This window comes from Triturus cristatus, chromosome 8, assembly GCF_964204655.1.
Source record: "Triturus cristatus chromosome 8, aTriCri1.1, whole genome shotgun sequence".
Taxonomy (NCBI): domain Eukaryota; kingdom Metazoa; phylum Chordata; class Amphibia; order Caudata; family Salamandridae; genus Triturus; species Triturus cristatus.
The window spans coordinates 141,002,207-141,017,706 of record NC_140591.1 but is presented as its reverse complement, the minus strand read 5'-3'; the positions used below and the strand labels follow the sequence as shown (position 1 = coordinate 141,017,706).

At 49.5% G+C, this 15,500-nt stretch overlaps 1 long non-coding RNA gene across 1 annotated transcript in view; it reads right to left on the bottom strand.

The window, feature by feature from the left end:
* The window catches only part of LOC146801694 (uncharacterized), a 985,270-nt gene extending 982,302 nt beyond the window's left edge, over nt 1–2,968 (bottom strand). Inside the window, exon 1 of the long non-coding RNA XR_014967644.1 lies at nt 2,765–2,968. This is a non-coding gene — a long non-coding RNA (uncharacterized LOC146801694). The remainder of the gene's footprint in view (nt 1–2,764) is intronic.
* Nucleotides 2,969–15,500: the final 12,532 nt, after the last annotated feature.

Here is a 15,500-nt window from a genome sequence, read left to right as displayed (position 1 = left end):
TTTTTGTGGGCCCACCTCCCTTCATAAACATATTTTTTTAACCAGCATACACCAGCCCATATCCTTTTTCCACATTTCTATCTCAGTGGGGGCACACTCCCCTCGAAGCCTGGCTACAATCTTGCCAAGGATGCATAATGTTTTCAGGCATTTCGCTGGGATCTCTTAGCTCAAATTCCCACTACACATAATTTCATGTTTTTCTCAATAGGGACACCTGTGATCTCTGTCATGAACACCACCTTTCCCTCACAGAACAAGCGATGACCGTAATGTGTGAATGAAGGTGTAGACCAATCAATCAAGGCCTTGAGACACATGGTGTTCCTATTTCTATCGATCCTGTTTAGTTGTTGAATGGCATGCCACCATTTTTTATTTTCCCAAGTCTGGGCTTCAGCAGTTGAACGCAAACACAAAGTTGTTTTATTTCGGACAAATCGCATAATACCCGTGTGACTCAGAATGTAAGTAGGTGACATGTAAAAACTGCAGCACTGTTACAATTACATGTTGCTAACCCCTCCCCATTATATTCTGCTTTCTGTAATCCAGTCCCAACCAGGCCTCACAACTGCACGTAAATCACGTAACATGATATAAAAGGCATAATACAGAGCGGTCGTCGGATAACGATTGCTAATAACTGCTCCAAATTGAATGGCGTTTTTGTTAAATATGTCTCCGAAGCAGGAAAACATAAGTGGATGCTATGGGATTTTGTTCACCTCTCACCTTCGTACCAACAACCGCCCTGAAGTGAATGCACCAGTCGGACGAGTTACAAGAGTTATCTAAAATAATCCTCCTGGTGCTATAAAATGTATGTACTGCCTCCTGGAAGAGACTGTGTCTAAAAACTTAACGTGTGGAGTTTCTCACGGGATAAAAATGGTCTCAACGTGGGTATATCTTGTTCAGGACACTTTGGATTACTTTTTAATACGTACGTTAAATATTCTGCAATAATCATGTAAAACCATTAGAAGGAATTTCCGAATAATTAATATCGTGACCCAGAAAGCTAGAATTCAAGGTGTCTTTGGTCATGCAAGCATTGTTGGTTTCAAGGGGGGTTCGACTTGTGACGTGGGCAGAAGGAAGGGAGGCATTAGATGATCATTATGTGCTATAAAAACTAGGGGGGAGATTATTCCCTAAACCTGGGTTTTACACAGGACAGCGCATGCCCACACTGTACCACCAAGACTTTTCACCTTTTTTTTTGTTAATGCACTGTAAAGTAGGCTGCAATGCCAGTGTTTGTACCAAAACAAAGATGTTACTGTACCTCAGTATTTAGGAAAAAACGAGATGCTCACGACATGCAAATAAAATAATTAGTTTTAGTACCCATATGACACAGACCACGCGTCAAAAATACATCCACCTAGTGTTCCTTCATTCCATAGTGTATATTTTTAATCTCTATTACGTATATACCTTAAAAATACTACGACACGTGGTTTAAATATCTCAAATATAAGCAAAGTTAAACACTGAAACTCGGCCTCCGCCAACAAAGTGATGTAGAAAAGTTTTCCACAGCAACAGTGCATAGAATGGAATAAAAACTCTGTAGAACTAAAATATCATTTTTTCGGTGCATATCCAGTTTAGATACCGTTTGCAGGTATATGGTCTCAGAACCTACTTTTTGTGATCAAGGAGGGTCAGTGTCAAAACATCGGTAAGGTGTTAAAGGCGAGACTCTGTGTAAACAAAGGGAGAGAAGGTAGAAATATAAAGCAGAGTGGTGGAAAACGTGTCAGATGCCCGGTAAACGAGGACCCCAGAGTGGGGATACCGCGTGTACACATGCCCACAATAAAGATGTCTTCAGACAAGCTAACTTCACTTTATCACAGAAAAATATTTCACAAAGTCTTCAACAAATGAAATGGAGACTTTATTGAGCCTGTTCATTTATGTTTTAATCTGTAAAGTTTACTGTTAGCCAACACTTACTCACGTTCTAAAAATAACATTTTATTTTTCGAAGAGGGCAGAACAGTTAAACACAGTGGGTTTCTGAAGTACAGATGCAAATCTTTGATAGAAAACGTGCACTGCTCCAACATGCTTCGAAAATATATATATATAATATATATATATATACACACACACACACACACACACACACACATATATATATATATATACACACATACAAACACATATATGAACGAAAATTCAGTTAAACAAGTTCCATGAGAAGATTTTGTCTTCTCACAAGAGTATGTCATAATATTAAAAACAATTTTACTATCTAGATAGATAGACCTACCGAATTCTGGTTAACAAGCCACCCAACATCAAGTTCGGTCGCACTTCACAAGATTTTTACCATAAAAGATTTAAACCCCTCTTCATACAGAATTTATTAACGCATCGCTTATCCTTTCAACGGGAGCTCCAAACACAATGCACGACTATTTGACATTTTCTATTTTACTGTAAGATAACCGCCGCGCTACAATTAATGGATTGCTGTTCACGTTTTTGTTTTTCAAGGACGTCTGAATATTTGATCCCGTCGAAAGCACAACATCTCAAAAAAAACAACTTTTCACAGTCTCCGCACACATCAGACTTGTTTTGGAATAAAAACGAAAATAAATTATGAAAGAAGTTTGCTCACGCGCAGCGGTTTGGAAATCAGCAGCCCGATAGGCGGTTATGTTTTGAACGTGCCTTTGAATGTCGAAGGGGTTAAACGGGAAGGTGCTGTCGGGAGTAAGAAGAGGTATAAAATCCGTCTTACCGGTGCGAAGGACGTACAATTGCATTCTCTTGAAGAGGGGCCGCATTGCTAGGTGGCCGCCCGCCTCGGCTTCAGAGGAGTCCCCATGAAGCAGGATCTGACAGAGCTGAAGCGGCAGCCCGTGCAGCGGCGGCGGCAGCAGCAGCAGCAGCAGCGGCCCCAGACACTGTCCTCACATAACCCTTCGCAGCTGCCGCCTGGAGTGCAGTAACGGCGAGGAAAGAGCTCACGCTCTCGCAGCTCCGAGAGCAGACCCTTGGAGCCAGACTCCCACCGCGGGCCGTCAGGAGAAGTGCAGCCGTGCCCCTTCCCGCTGCCCCTCCCTACCCGACCCCACCGACACGCTTCTCGGCCTAGGATTTTGGAGCGCCGCTGACCAAACCCTGCGAATTTAATTCAGGAAGTCTTTCACACAAGGGGTGTGGATTCACTGTGCATCACTTCTTGCTTTTGTTTTGGCTTGCATTTTTTTCTTTTTACAATTTAAAGAGGCATTGCCACAAATTCAACAAAACATAACATTCATCATTTAAACCCTGCTAATTTCAAAAGCACCTCTATTCTTATCTGTTTTAATTTTCATTCTGTCAATTTGTCTTATCCATATGCCCCTCGTGGTTTCTAGAACGCTACCGGGAACTATGGCGTTCGAGTCAAAGGCGCAAACAGTAACAAATAAACTTTGTCAGAACTAAAAAGAATGTACATGTTTCTAATGGTCGATTAGTGCAGTGAAGGTTTGTAGTTACTGGGATTAATGCACCTCTTCAGAACAATCAATATAGCTGTGATATGTATGCGCCAAGTTTCGTTCTCAGGGCGACCAACTTGACTAAGGTTTATAAGAAGACTAGTGTTGGCTGCAGCTCGGCCCTTCAGAGAACGGTATGTATTATCAACGTCTGAAACAGTTGCCAGCTCAATTTGTGTGCAGAGTAATTATCCAGTCATGTACTATCCTAAAAATTGCTTGTAAAATCCCTAGATAAGCTAACGGATAGTGGCCTTGGGCATGGTCCGATTCCATGGTATCCATCGCTGGATATGGAGAAAGCAGTCGATACCATGAGCTTGCCTTCTCTCTAGGAGGTGCTTTGTAAGCTGGGTATAAGTAGTTCCTATTTGGGATAGGTGAAGTTGTTGCACTCATCCTTGATGGCTAGAGTTAAAACAGGTTGAGTCATCTCAGAGCCGTGATAGGCTGAGAGGGGCATAAGGCAGGGTGGTCCCTTATCAAGATTTATACTTGCGTTGGCTATGCAACCTCTGGCCCGTCTGCTACGTGGAAAAGGGCTAGAATGGGCATGTATGTGTGCGATAGGTGTCATGTAAATGTATTATATGCATGTGTTGGTGTATTTGTAGAGGTGAGATACCAGGCTAGTGGAGTTGATGTCGATATTAGAAGAGTTTGGTGGTTACTCAGGGTTGAAGGTAAGTTGTATAAAATCATGACTTTTCCCACTCCGAGTGATAACTGTTCGAGAGCGGACCAATTTTTCCCTGACTTAGATACAGCAGAACTTTGCTAACTTTAAATACCTGGAAGTGTACATATATTACACGGATAACTGGTTCATTGCCAGTAATCTTGGTAAAGCAATGACCTCTATATGTCAATCCCTACTGTTTTGGACCAGACTACCACTGTCACCAATGGACAGGGTCGCAATTGCCAAAATCCTTCTTTCCCTAGACTTCTGTATTTATTTTGGTGTTGCCAGTGATTCTGTGTGGAGCATTTTTTTGTGTGAATTATGTGGGTTACTGGCAAACTTGATTTAGGGTGCCGAGAGATGTAGGGTTGCATCATTAAAAACGCATTTTGCTTGTAAATGAGGGAACACTTAGGACGCCACAATATGATGCATATTACTGAATGGAACAGCAACCATGGCTGGCAAGGTGGTTGGACACAAGTAACATCCAGAAAGGAATGATATACAAAGTGCACTTAAAAGTGAAAAGATACTAGATTTGGTGTTGGCTTAGACAATCTTGGGTTCAGGGTAACAAAACTCCTCTAAGTGGTAAAATATTGCTGTGTACAATGTGTTAAGAAGGGACCAAGCAATATCCAGTATTATACATATCTGCCTGTTGGAAACAGCCCACTCCCACTCCGCAGGGTGGTGGTGGGCTCCCCGAACACACTGTGGTAGCTTGGCTCGAGTGGTCAGGAAACAGGCACCGTGCTAAGCATACAATATACCCATACAATAACCATGCGTGCATCCGTTCCAAAAACAACTCTACACCGTAAAAATTATGAAAATATCTTTCTTTATCTTTTTCTCTTAGTTGCTGATTGGGAAAATAAATAAGTCAATCACAATATACAAATTTTAAATAGTGCAGGTCAAATAAATTCTGTCTGAAGATTCAATAAATAGGGATGATCATAAATACAAGGGACATAAATATAAGTGCAGGTAATACAGGCAATTAAATATTCTGAGGCAATAAATACTGTCACCAATAAATATTGTACACCAACAAGTCCTGTGGACCAATAAATATAGTGAAGCAATAAATAGGTTAACCACAATAAATACAGGGCCCCCCAATAAATAATTAAGAGTATACAGCAACACTCATGTAATCAGATCACTTTTCAATTCCTAAGGGCTGATTTGGCCCAGGCACAGCTTGTAGGGTTGTGGAAGGCTTGAGGGGTTCTACTCCCTGGCTGGGACAAGGCTGAGGCCTAAACTGAGGTAGATCAAGGGGGGGATACCAGTGCCCTGGCTTTCTCTCTCCACACAACCTCTCTAGGTTAGTCCCAATTCACCCCTGGCACAGTCAGGTTGGTTCTAGCACCTCCCTAGCCCCTTAGAGCAGTCTCTCAGGTCTCCACAGGGCCTTAGGCGCCCTCTACTCCACTTACTGCCCTTTTTCTGATGTTCCGACGCCGCTGGAGTCGTGTCGATGCCGTGAGGCGGTTCCGGTTCGGTCTCGGCGGCCTCGGCACAATGTCAGTTCTAGACGACGCCGGTAGGCGGTTCCGGTCCGATGTCGGCGGCCTCGGTTCGATCTCGACCTCCGATTCGACGGCGTCGGGCAGTCTCTACTCGGTGTCGACTTCGGGCGGCTCCGGTCCGATGGCGCTCTCGGATTCGATGACGTCGTCCGGCCTGGCCTCGATGTCGACTTCCGGCGACTCCGGGGTGCGATCCTCACCCCCGACCTCCGGTGCTCCTCCTCTCAGGTTCCGGGCGACTCCGGAGTGCGATCCTCACTCCCGACCTCCGGTACACTTCACCTCGGTCTCCGACGACTCCGGAGGGTGGACTTCACTCCTCCGATGACGCCGCTCACTCGACCTCGGTTAACTTCCTCCTCGACCTTTGGTATTCCTCACGACCTCCGTCGGCGCCCTCTCACGACCTCAGGCGGCTCCGGGTACGACGTCTGCTTCTTCAGTCAGCGCCGCTTCTCCACCTCGGGCTCCAGGTCTTAGGCTACTCGACGCCGGACTCCAGGGAAACCAGTTTGCAGGTCAGGATCTTGCTGCTTTCTGCTTCTAAGGCCTGTTCCTGCTGTCCAGGTCCTTAGGATGAGTTTTTCTGGCTTCTTCCCACACAGGGCTACAGGCTGGGATCCATCAGTAGGGACTAGTATCAAGGGTGGGTTTATGGACCCCACTCCAGGCACAAGTTTCCACCCCTGCTGCTTCACTCCTTCCTCCTTCACTGTTGTGCTGCTCTCCCTTCACCAGTCAGGTGCCAACTGCCAGCTCAAACTGCCAACACTCTGTCTTAGCTTCCCAACATTCTAAACCGCCTCCAACTGTCACAGGGTTCTGGAATGTTCTGGAAGGTGCTGGTAGGTTCCAGTGGATGCTGGTGATGTCACAGGTGGCCACCATTTTGTGCTTCAGGCCCTCAGACAGAAGTTTCAGGGGTAGGTAAAATGGCTCCCTGAATCTGTAGCAACACGGAAAAGTCTGGTGGTTCCCAAAAAGGAAAAATTCAAACAGGGTTTGAGGCAAAAGTGGGACAAAATAAATAATGATGAGGAGGGACCACCCAAAGGGCTGACAGGTCTAACACGCGTCCCCCCCAGCTGAAAGTGGGGAGAGCTACCCAACCCCTTGGGAGTTCTCATCACTAAGGCGGAAATACCTTGAGAGACCGTCTGCATTGGCGTGGTCCACCCCAGGCCGATGTTCCACCTGAAAGTCCATCCCCTGTAGGGAAATAGACCACCTCAACAACTTGGGATTCTCCCCCTTCATTTGCATCAGCCAACAAAGGGGTCTGTGGTCGGTCTGAACTAGGAAGTGCGAGCCAAACAGGTATGGCCGCAACTTCTTCAGAGCCCATACCACTGCAAAGGCTTCACGCTCTATTGCACTCCACTTCTGTTCCCTGGGAAGTAGTCTCCGGGATAGGAAGACCACGGGTTGATCCAGACCCTCTTCGTTGAGTTGCGATAACACTGCCCCAATGCCATGTTCTGATGCATCTGTCTGGACAATGAACTTCTTGGAAAAGTCTGGGGCCCTTAAGACCGGGGCCTCGCACATGGCTTTCTTCAATCTCTCAAAGGCTTGCTGACAAGCCTCCGTCCAGACTACCCGTCGAGGTTGTTTCTTGGACGTGAGCTCCGTGAGGGGGGCTACGATGGTACCGTACCCCTTCACGAAGCGGCGGTAATATCCCGTGAGGCCCAAAAATGCTCGGACCTCAGTCTGTGTCTTGGGGGGTTCCCAGGCCATGATGGCCTCGATCTTCGCCTGGAGGGGTTGCACCGCTCCCCTACCCACCAAGTGTCCAAGGTACACTACCGACCCCTGCCCGATCTGGCACTTGCTGGCCTTGATCGTCAATCCAGCTTGTCTCAGGGCCTGGAGAACAGCTTGCAGGTGACGCAAGTGATCCTCCCAGCTGTTACTGAAGACGGCTATGTCATCCAGATAAGCAGCAGAGAAACTCTCCATTCCGGTGAGGATCTGGTTTACCAGGCGCTGAAACGTGGCAGGTGCGTTCTTGAGCCCAAAGGGCATCACACAGAACTGGTAGTGGCCATTGGGCGTGGAGAAGGCTGACCTTTCCCTTGCTCCATCAGTCAAAGAGATCTGCCAGTACCCCGAAGTAAGGTCAAAGGTACTTAGATATTGGGCAGCTCCCAGCCGGTCAATCAATTCATCCGCCCTAGGGATCGGATGAGCATCAGTTTTGGTCACTGAATTCAGTCCCCGATAGTCCACACAGAACCTCAGTTCTGGTTGGGCACCCGGTGGTGCAGCTTTTGGTACTAACACCACCGGACTGGACCAGGGGCTGCTAGAAGGTTCGATCACTCCTAGCTCCAGCATCTTAGTGACTTCACTGTGAATGCTGGCCTTCACCTTGTCTGACATCCGGTAGATCTTGGACTTCACAGGTGGGCTGTCTCCTGTGTCCACGTCATGGACGCACAGGTGAGTCCTACCCGGGACAAGGGAGAACAACGAGGAGTACTGCCCCAGGACCTGGCGACAGTCCTCCTGCTGTTCAGGAGTTAGAGATGGGGAGAGAATCACTCCCTCCACCGACCCATCCTTCTCTTGAGACGCAAACAGATCAGGGAGAGGCTCGCTTTCCACGTCCTCTCCTCCGTCAGTCACCATCATCAAGATGACTTCGGGCCTCTCGTGGTGGGGTTTGAGGCGGTTGGCATGCAGCACCCGCAGGGGCTGACGAGGGGTCTTCAGGTCCACCAAGTAGGTAGCCTTACCCTTCTTCTCCAACACCTCAAAGGGTCCTGACCAGCGATCCTGGAGGGCACTAAGCTCTCCGGGTTCGATCACCCACACCTTCTGGCCAGGCTCCAACTCCACCGGGTGAGCATTGTGGTCATACCACGCCTTCATCACTGCTTGGCTGGCTTCCAAGTTGTCAGAAGCTTGCTTCCACAACTTAGCCATTTGGCTCCGGAAGGCCAGCATGTAGCTCACCACATCCTGGGGAAGCTTTCTGGGAGTTCTTTCCCATCCGTCTCTCACCAGGTTGAGAGGTCCACGTACAGGGTGCCCATACAGAAGCTCGAAGGGGCTGAAGCCCACTCCCTTCTGTGGCACTTCCCTGTAGGAAAAAAGTAAACAGGGTAGGAGGACGTCCCATTTCCTCCGCAGGCTTTCAGGCAGACTTCTGATCATGCCCTTCAAGGTTTTGTTAAACCTCTCCACCAGACCATTGGTCTGGGGGTGGTAAGGAGTGGTGAACCGGTATGTCACTCCACACTCCTTCCACATTGCCCGCATGTACGCTGACATGAAGTTGGTCCCCCTGTCGGACACAACTTCCTTGGGAAAACCCACTCGGGTAAAGATTCCCATCAGGGCCCTAGCCACAACAGGTGCTGTTATGGTCCTCAGAGGTATTGCCTCTGGGTACCGTGTGGCATGATCCACCAGAACCAGGATAAACCTGTGACCAGCTGTAGTTGGCGGATCTAACGGACCCACAATGTCGATGCCCACCCTTTCAAAGGGGGTGCTAACGACAGGAAGTGGTTCCAGGGGAGCTTTCAGCTTCACCCCTGTTTTCCCACTGGCTTGGCAAGACACACATGTCCGGCAGTAGGTATCGGACGACACTTTCATCTGAGGCCAATAAAAGTGTGGGACAAGACGGGCGAAGGTCTTGTCTTGCCCCAGGTGTCCTGCCAATGGTATCTCGTGAGCCAACTCCAGAAGGAAGGCTCGGTAACGTTGAGGAACTACCAAGGCTCGTGACGATCCATGTAGGGGTGCCTTGGGTTCACTGTAGAGGAGGCCATCCTCCCAGTAAACACTGTAGTTCCCTTCAACGTTCCCTGCTGCCTGGGCTTCGGCCTGTCGCCTCAGCCCTTCAAGGGTAGGGCACTCCCTCTGGCCCTGGCAGAATTCCTCCCTGGACGGGCCTCCCTCCACGTGCCACTCGGCCGGGATGGGTAGGTCCTCCAGGTTGGTAACGTCCCCCTCCGCAGACTCCTGGTCCACCACCTCCGGTGGCCTATCCGTCCTACGGGGTGGAGACGCCGAGGCAGGCTCCTCCTGTCCTCGGTTCTTCCCTTGACTGGCAGCTGGCTGGGCCTTTGTTCCAGGCTCCAGCCGAAATGAACTCCCTCTTCGGGTAGTCGCGGACCTTGTGCTAACACAGGCCCAGTCAGGTGTACCCAGCATCTCGGTGTGAGTCCGGTATTCCACCTCCTTCCAAGCGTTGTGCTCCATATCATTCCCCAGCAGACAATCGACTGGCACGGCAGGGCTTACGGCAACTCGAAGTGAACCTGCAACCCCCCCCCATTCAAAGGGAACCTCGGCCACTGGATAGTGGCCTGTTCTGCCGTCAGCCATCGCGGCTGGGTGGAGTACATCGGGAATTACCTGCTCTGGAGACACCAGTTGGCTACGCACCATAGTCATACTGGCTCCTGTGTCTCTCAGAGCCTCCCCTCTTTGGCCGTTGATGGTGACCCACTGCCCATACTTTGCGGTATTTGCGGGCACCTGGATCTTAGGAACCATCTCCCGTTCTCCCAGGGACACTAAAGTGACACCCGCCCACTCCCTTCCCTTAGTTAAGGGCATCTCCTCCCCGAGCACTGCACTAGCTACTCCGGGGGTCTTTCCTCCAGTGGGAGGGGGTGGTCGTTTCTGGCACTTCGGATCTCCTTTATAGTGTCCAACGCCACCGCACTCGTAGCAATAGACAAACCTTGGCTGCTGACTCTGGCCAGGATTAGGGTTTCTGGGTGGGTTAGCCTTAGGGGTGAATCCTGTTCCCTTCCCTTGGAAGTTATTTTGGGGGCCTTTGGAGAACTCCTTTTTCTTTTCCCCTCCCTCTTTCTTCTGGGGGGCGCCCTGTCCGGCCTTTTGAGTATCCCCTCCAGTCCCCCTTGTGGACACCCGGGTACTAGCCCAAATGTCCGCCTCCTCAGCAAGCTTCCGGGGACTGGTCAGCTTGCTATCCACCAGGTGTTGCCGCAGTTCAGGGAAACATTTCTCGAGCAGGTGTTCCTTCAGTACTAGGTCAAACAACTCCTCGTAGTTCCTCACTTCACTGCCCTGAATCCAACCTTCCATTGCCTTCTTCGCATAGTCCAGGAAGTCCACCCAATTCTGCGTGCCCAGTTTGTGACTACCCCTGAACTTCTGTCTGTACTTTTCAGGTGTTAGTCCAAACTTTCTGATGAGCGCCAGTTTCATGGTGGGGTAGTGGGTTTGCTCATCCTCCTCGAGGGCCAATAAAGCATCCCTACCAGCTGGAGGCATGTACTTATACAATCCCCCTCCCCAGTACTTCTCTGGAACCCCATGGGCCCTCAATGAGACCTCATAGGCCGCTAGCCACTTGGCGATATCGTCGCCCACCCCATAGCTAGCCACTATGTCCTTTGGCAGGTATGGTTTAGATTCCCTGGTGATCTCTTGGGTCTGGCTGCCACCATTAGGAACAGGTTGTGCCCCGATTCTCAAGATCTGAAGATCTATTTCTTTCAGTCGCAATTCATGGGCCATCCTCTGCTCCTCCTTCTCCTTTTCCAGCCTTGCTAAGTCCCATGTGAGCTGTCTTTTCTCCCTCCGGTCTGTTAGCTCCACTTCAGACAAGCCACCGCTAGAGGCACTGCTGCCCTTCCTAGAAATGGTTCTGGGCCCTGCTGACAGGTTCCCCACCTCAGGTTGGTACATCTCAGCCCCCTCAGGGTCAGGCTCTCCATCCCTGTCTTCCTCCTCAGCCTTGCTTTCCCTGCGTGCCTCCCCCCAAGCCCTTAAGCTGGTTTGGAGTGCACCCTTCTTTGCTCCTGGGGGACAGTACACCCCCTCCCGCTGGCAAAACTCCCTGAGTTGGGCCACAGTGTACGTTTCTAGATTTTCTAGTACAAACTCCATCTTGCCCACTCAGGTTAGAGGACAGGTTTTGTGCAGTAACAATGCAGGGGGGTACCTTTAATAATACCTCCTCCCACCACCAGAGTAAATTTGGAAAAAACAAAAACCCACAATTAGGAAGGCCGCTTTGAGAAAACTCCCGGTGTAGGCCTATGGACTACCCACAGTTATTGTTGAGTATACGTAGGCACAGCTCGATCCCACCACTGAACACCAATTTATGTTGGAAACAGCCCACTCCCACTCCGCAGGGTGGTGGTGGGCTCCCCGAACACACTGTGGTAGCTTGGCTCGAGTGGTCAGGAAACAGGCACCGTGCTAAGCATACAATATACCCATACAATAACCATGCGTGCATCCGTTCCAAAAACAACTCTACACCGTAAAAATTATGAAAATATCTTTCTTTATCTTTTTCTCTTAGTTGCTGATTGGGAAAATAAATAAGTCAATCACAATATACAAATTTTAAATAGTGCAGGTCAAATAAATTCTGTCTGAAGATTCAATAAATAGGGATGATCATAAATACAAGGGACATAAATATAAGTGCAGGTAATACAGGCAATTAAATATTCTGAGGCAATAAATACTGTCACCAATAAATATTGTACACCAACAAGTCCTGTGGACCAATAAATATAGTGAAGCAATAAATAGGTTAACCACAATAAATACAGGGCCCCCCAATAAATAATTAAGAGTATACAGCAACACTCATGTAATCAGATCACTTTTCAATTCCTAAGGGCTGATTTGGCCCAGGCACAGCTTGTAGGGTTGTGGAAGGCTTGAGGGGTTCTACTCCCTGGCTGGGACAAGGCTGAGGCCTAAACTGAGGTAGATCAAGGGGGGGATACCAGTGCCCTGGCTTTCTCTCTCCACACAACCTCTCTAGGTTAGTCCCAATTCACCCCTGGCACAGTCAGGTTGGTTCCAGCACCTCCCTAGCCCCTTAGAGCAGTCTCTCAGGTCTCCACAGGGCCTTAGGCGCCCTCTACTCCACTTACTGCCCTTTTTCTGATGTTCCGACGCCGCTGGAGTCGTGTCGATGCCGTGAGGCGGTTCCGGTTCGGTCTCGGCGGCCTCGGCACAATGTCAGTTCTAGACGACGCCGGTAGGCGGTTCCGGTCCGATGTCGGCGGCCTCGGTTCGATCTCGACCTCCGATTCGACGGCGTCGGGCAGTCTCTACTCGGTGTCGACTTCGGGCGGCTCCGGTCCGATGGCGCTCTCGGATTCGATGACGTCGGCCGGCCTGGCCTCGATGTCGACTTCCGGCGACTCCGGGGTGCGATCCTCACCCCCGACCTCCGGTGCTCCTCCTCTCAGGTTCCGGGCGACTCCGGAGTGCGATCCTCACTCCCGACCTCCGGTACACTTCACCTCGGTCTCCGACGACTCCGGAGGGTGGACTTCACTCCTCCGATGACGCCGCTCACTCGACCTCGGTTAACTTCCTCCTCGACCTTTGGTATTCCTCACGACCTCCGTCGGCGCCCTCTCACGACCTCAGGCGGCTCCGGGTACGACGTCTGCTTCTTCAGTCAGCGCCGCTTCTCCACCTCGGGCTCCAGGTCTTAGGCTACTCGACGCCGGACTCCAGGGAAACCAGTTTCCAGGTCAGGATCTTGCTGCTTTCTGCTTCTAAGGCCTGTTCCTGCTGTCCAGGTCCTTAGGATGAGTTTTTCTGGCTTCTTCCCACACAGGGCTACAGGCTGGGATCCATCAGTAGGGACTAGTATCAAGGGTGGATTTATGGACCCCACTCCAGGCACAAGTTTCCACCCCTGCTGCTTCACTCCTTCCTCCTTCACTGTTGTGCTGCTCTCCCTTCACCAGTCAGGTGCCAACTGCCAGCTCAAACTGCCAACACTCTGTCTTAGCTTCCCAACATTCTAAACCGCCTCCAACTGTCACAGGGTTCTGGAATGTTCTGGAAGGTGCTGGTAGGTTCCAGTGGATGCTGGTGATGTCACAGGTGGCCACCATTTTGTGCTTCAGGCCCTCAGACAGAAGTTTCAGGGGTAGGTAAAATGGCTCCCTGAATCTGTAGCAACACGGAAAAGTCTGGTGGTTCCCAAAAAGGAAAAATTCAAACAGGGTTTGAGGCAAAAGTGGGACAAAATAAATAATGATGAGGAGGGACCACCCAAAGGGCTGACAGGTCTAACACTGCCACTGTGGTCTCTCCCCAGATTCAGAGAGATAGCTCATGATAAACTCTCTTGGATGGAGGCTGGGTAATGTATGACTGGAGATTTGTATGAACGAATCATGTTACTTAATTTCGGTAACACCTTCTCTGGTAGAGACACTATTTAGTTGCAGATTCCTCACCTTAGAATATTCCCAGGCTTCGGACTGGATCCAGAAACTTTTCAAGCAGTACCTCTGTGTGCCGGTAGGTGGTGTCATTTGGCTCTGCCTCGTCCGCGCCCAAATTGATGTGTGCAGTGCCTATATAGGCGCCCCTCCGTGCACTGACATCAGGTATTTATCAGAACATTTCCACCCCAGAAGCGCAGAGCCACAAAGGTTGCAGATGTACCAGTGTGCAGACACTAAGGACCACATAAGGATTACCCTAAGTCGAGAAATTCATTTGCAGAGTGGGGAGGATGGAGGGTTGACAAGGAATCTGCATCTAGACAGAGTTTCTACCAGATAAAATGTTAAGGAAGGTAATTAACTTTTTCAACTGATTGAGACTTCAACCAGCAGATTCCTTACCTTAGAATAGATACCCAAGCAATACATCTCCGGAGGTGGTGTGCAAACAGATTTAGACCAGGGAGTCCTGGAAGACCAAACGGGCAAAGTGCCCATCACACCGGACCTGACTGTCCAGGCAGTATTGGTGAATGTGTGCAGAATGCCCACGTCGCAGCCTGACAGATGTCCAGGACTGGAACTCGCAATCTAAAGCAGTGGTCGCAGCTTTGTCTCTGGTAGAATTAGCACAGAAGCCCTCAGAGGGTTGCTTCTTGGCCAGTGAGTAGCATATTTTAATGCAGAGTACAATCCATCATGAGATAGTCTTTTCTGCATGACCTTTTTTTCAGTGCTCCGGTGAACCCAATGAGGAGATGATTGTCCACCCAGTGTTATTTAATATGATCGATGTAGAACAATAACGCTCTTTTTGCAAGGGTGAGGAGGAACAAAGAAGATCGTAACTGTGATGGTCTGGCCGACATGGAAGGGTGTCACCACTTAAGGCAGAAAAGAGGCACATGAAGGTGGAGCCTGTGCAGGTTCAGGTGTAGGCAGCCTGATGAGAGGACCGATACTCCTGCTGAAGCGTTCAGGATAGCATGCACTCTGTGGCCAATGAGCGTTCAGGATAGCATACACTTTGTGGCCAATCAGTCCACAAGAATGACTTGTCTCAGTCATTCCTGATCTTCTTGAGAAATCTAGGCAGGCGTGGCATACGTGGAAAGGCATACAGGAGGCCTGATCTCTACTCAAGACCAAAAGTGCCTCTGAGCGAGAGTCGCCTCAGAAGTGCTGACATTGCACGTTCTTGCCAGTGGCAAATCAATCTAACCAAGATTCTCCCCAATCTCTGAAGAGAATTTGCACCATCTCAGGATGGAGCCATCGTTCATGATCTGCTAGACATCGACAGCTGAGTTTGTCTGCTCTGGTGATCAGAGAGCCCATCAGATTCTGTACCACCAGGGAAATGTACTGTCTTTCCAGTCATGTCCAGAGATGCAGAGCCTCTTGACACAAGGTCCATAACTCCACCCCGCCCTGCTTGTTGCAATACCACATGGCGATGGTGTTGTCTGTAAACACCTGAACTAGCTTTCCCTTGATGGAAGGAAGCCGGCTCGCTCTCAGTTCCAGCAGAGTTATGTGAAGCAGA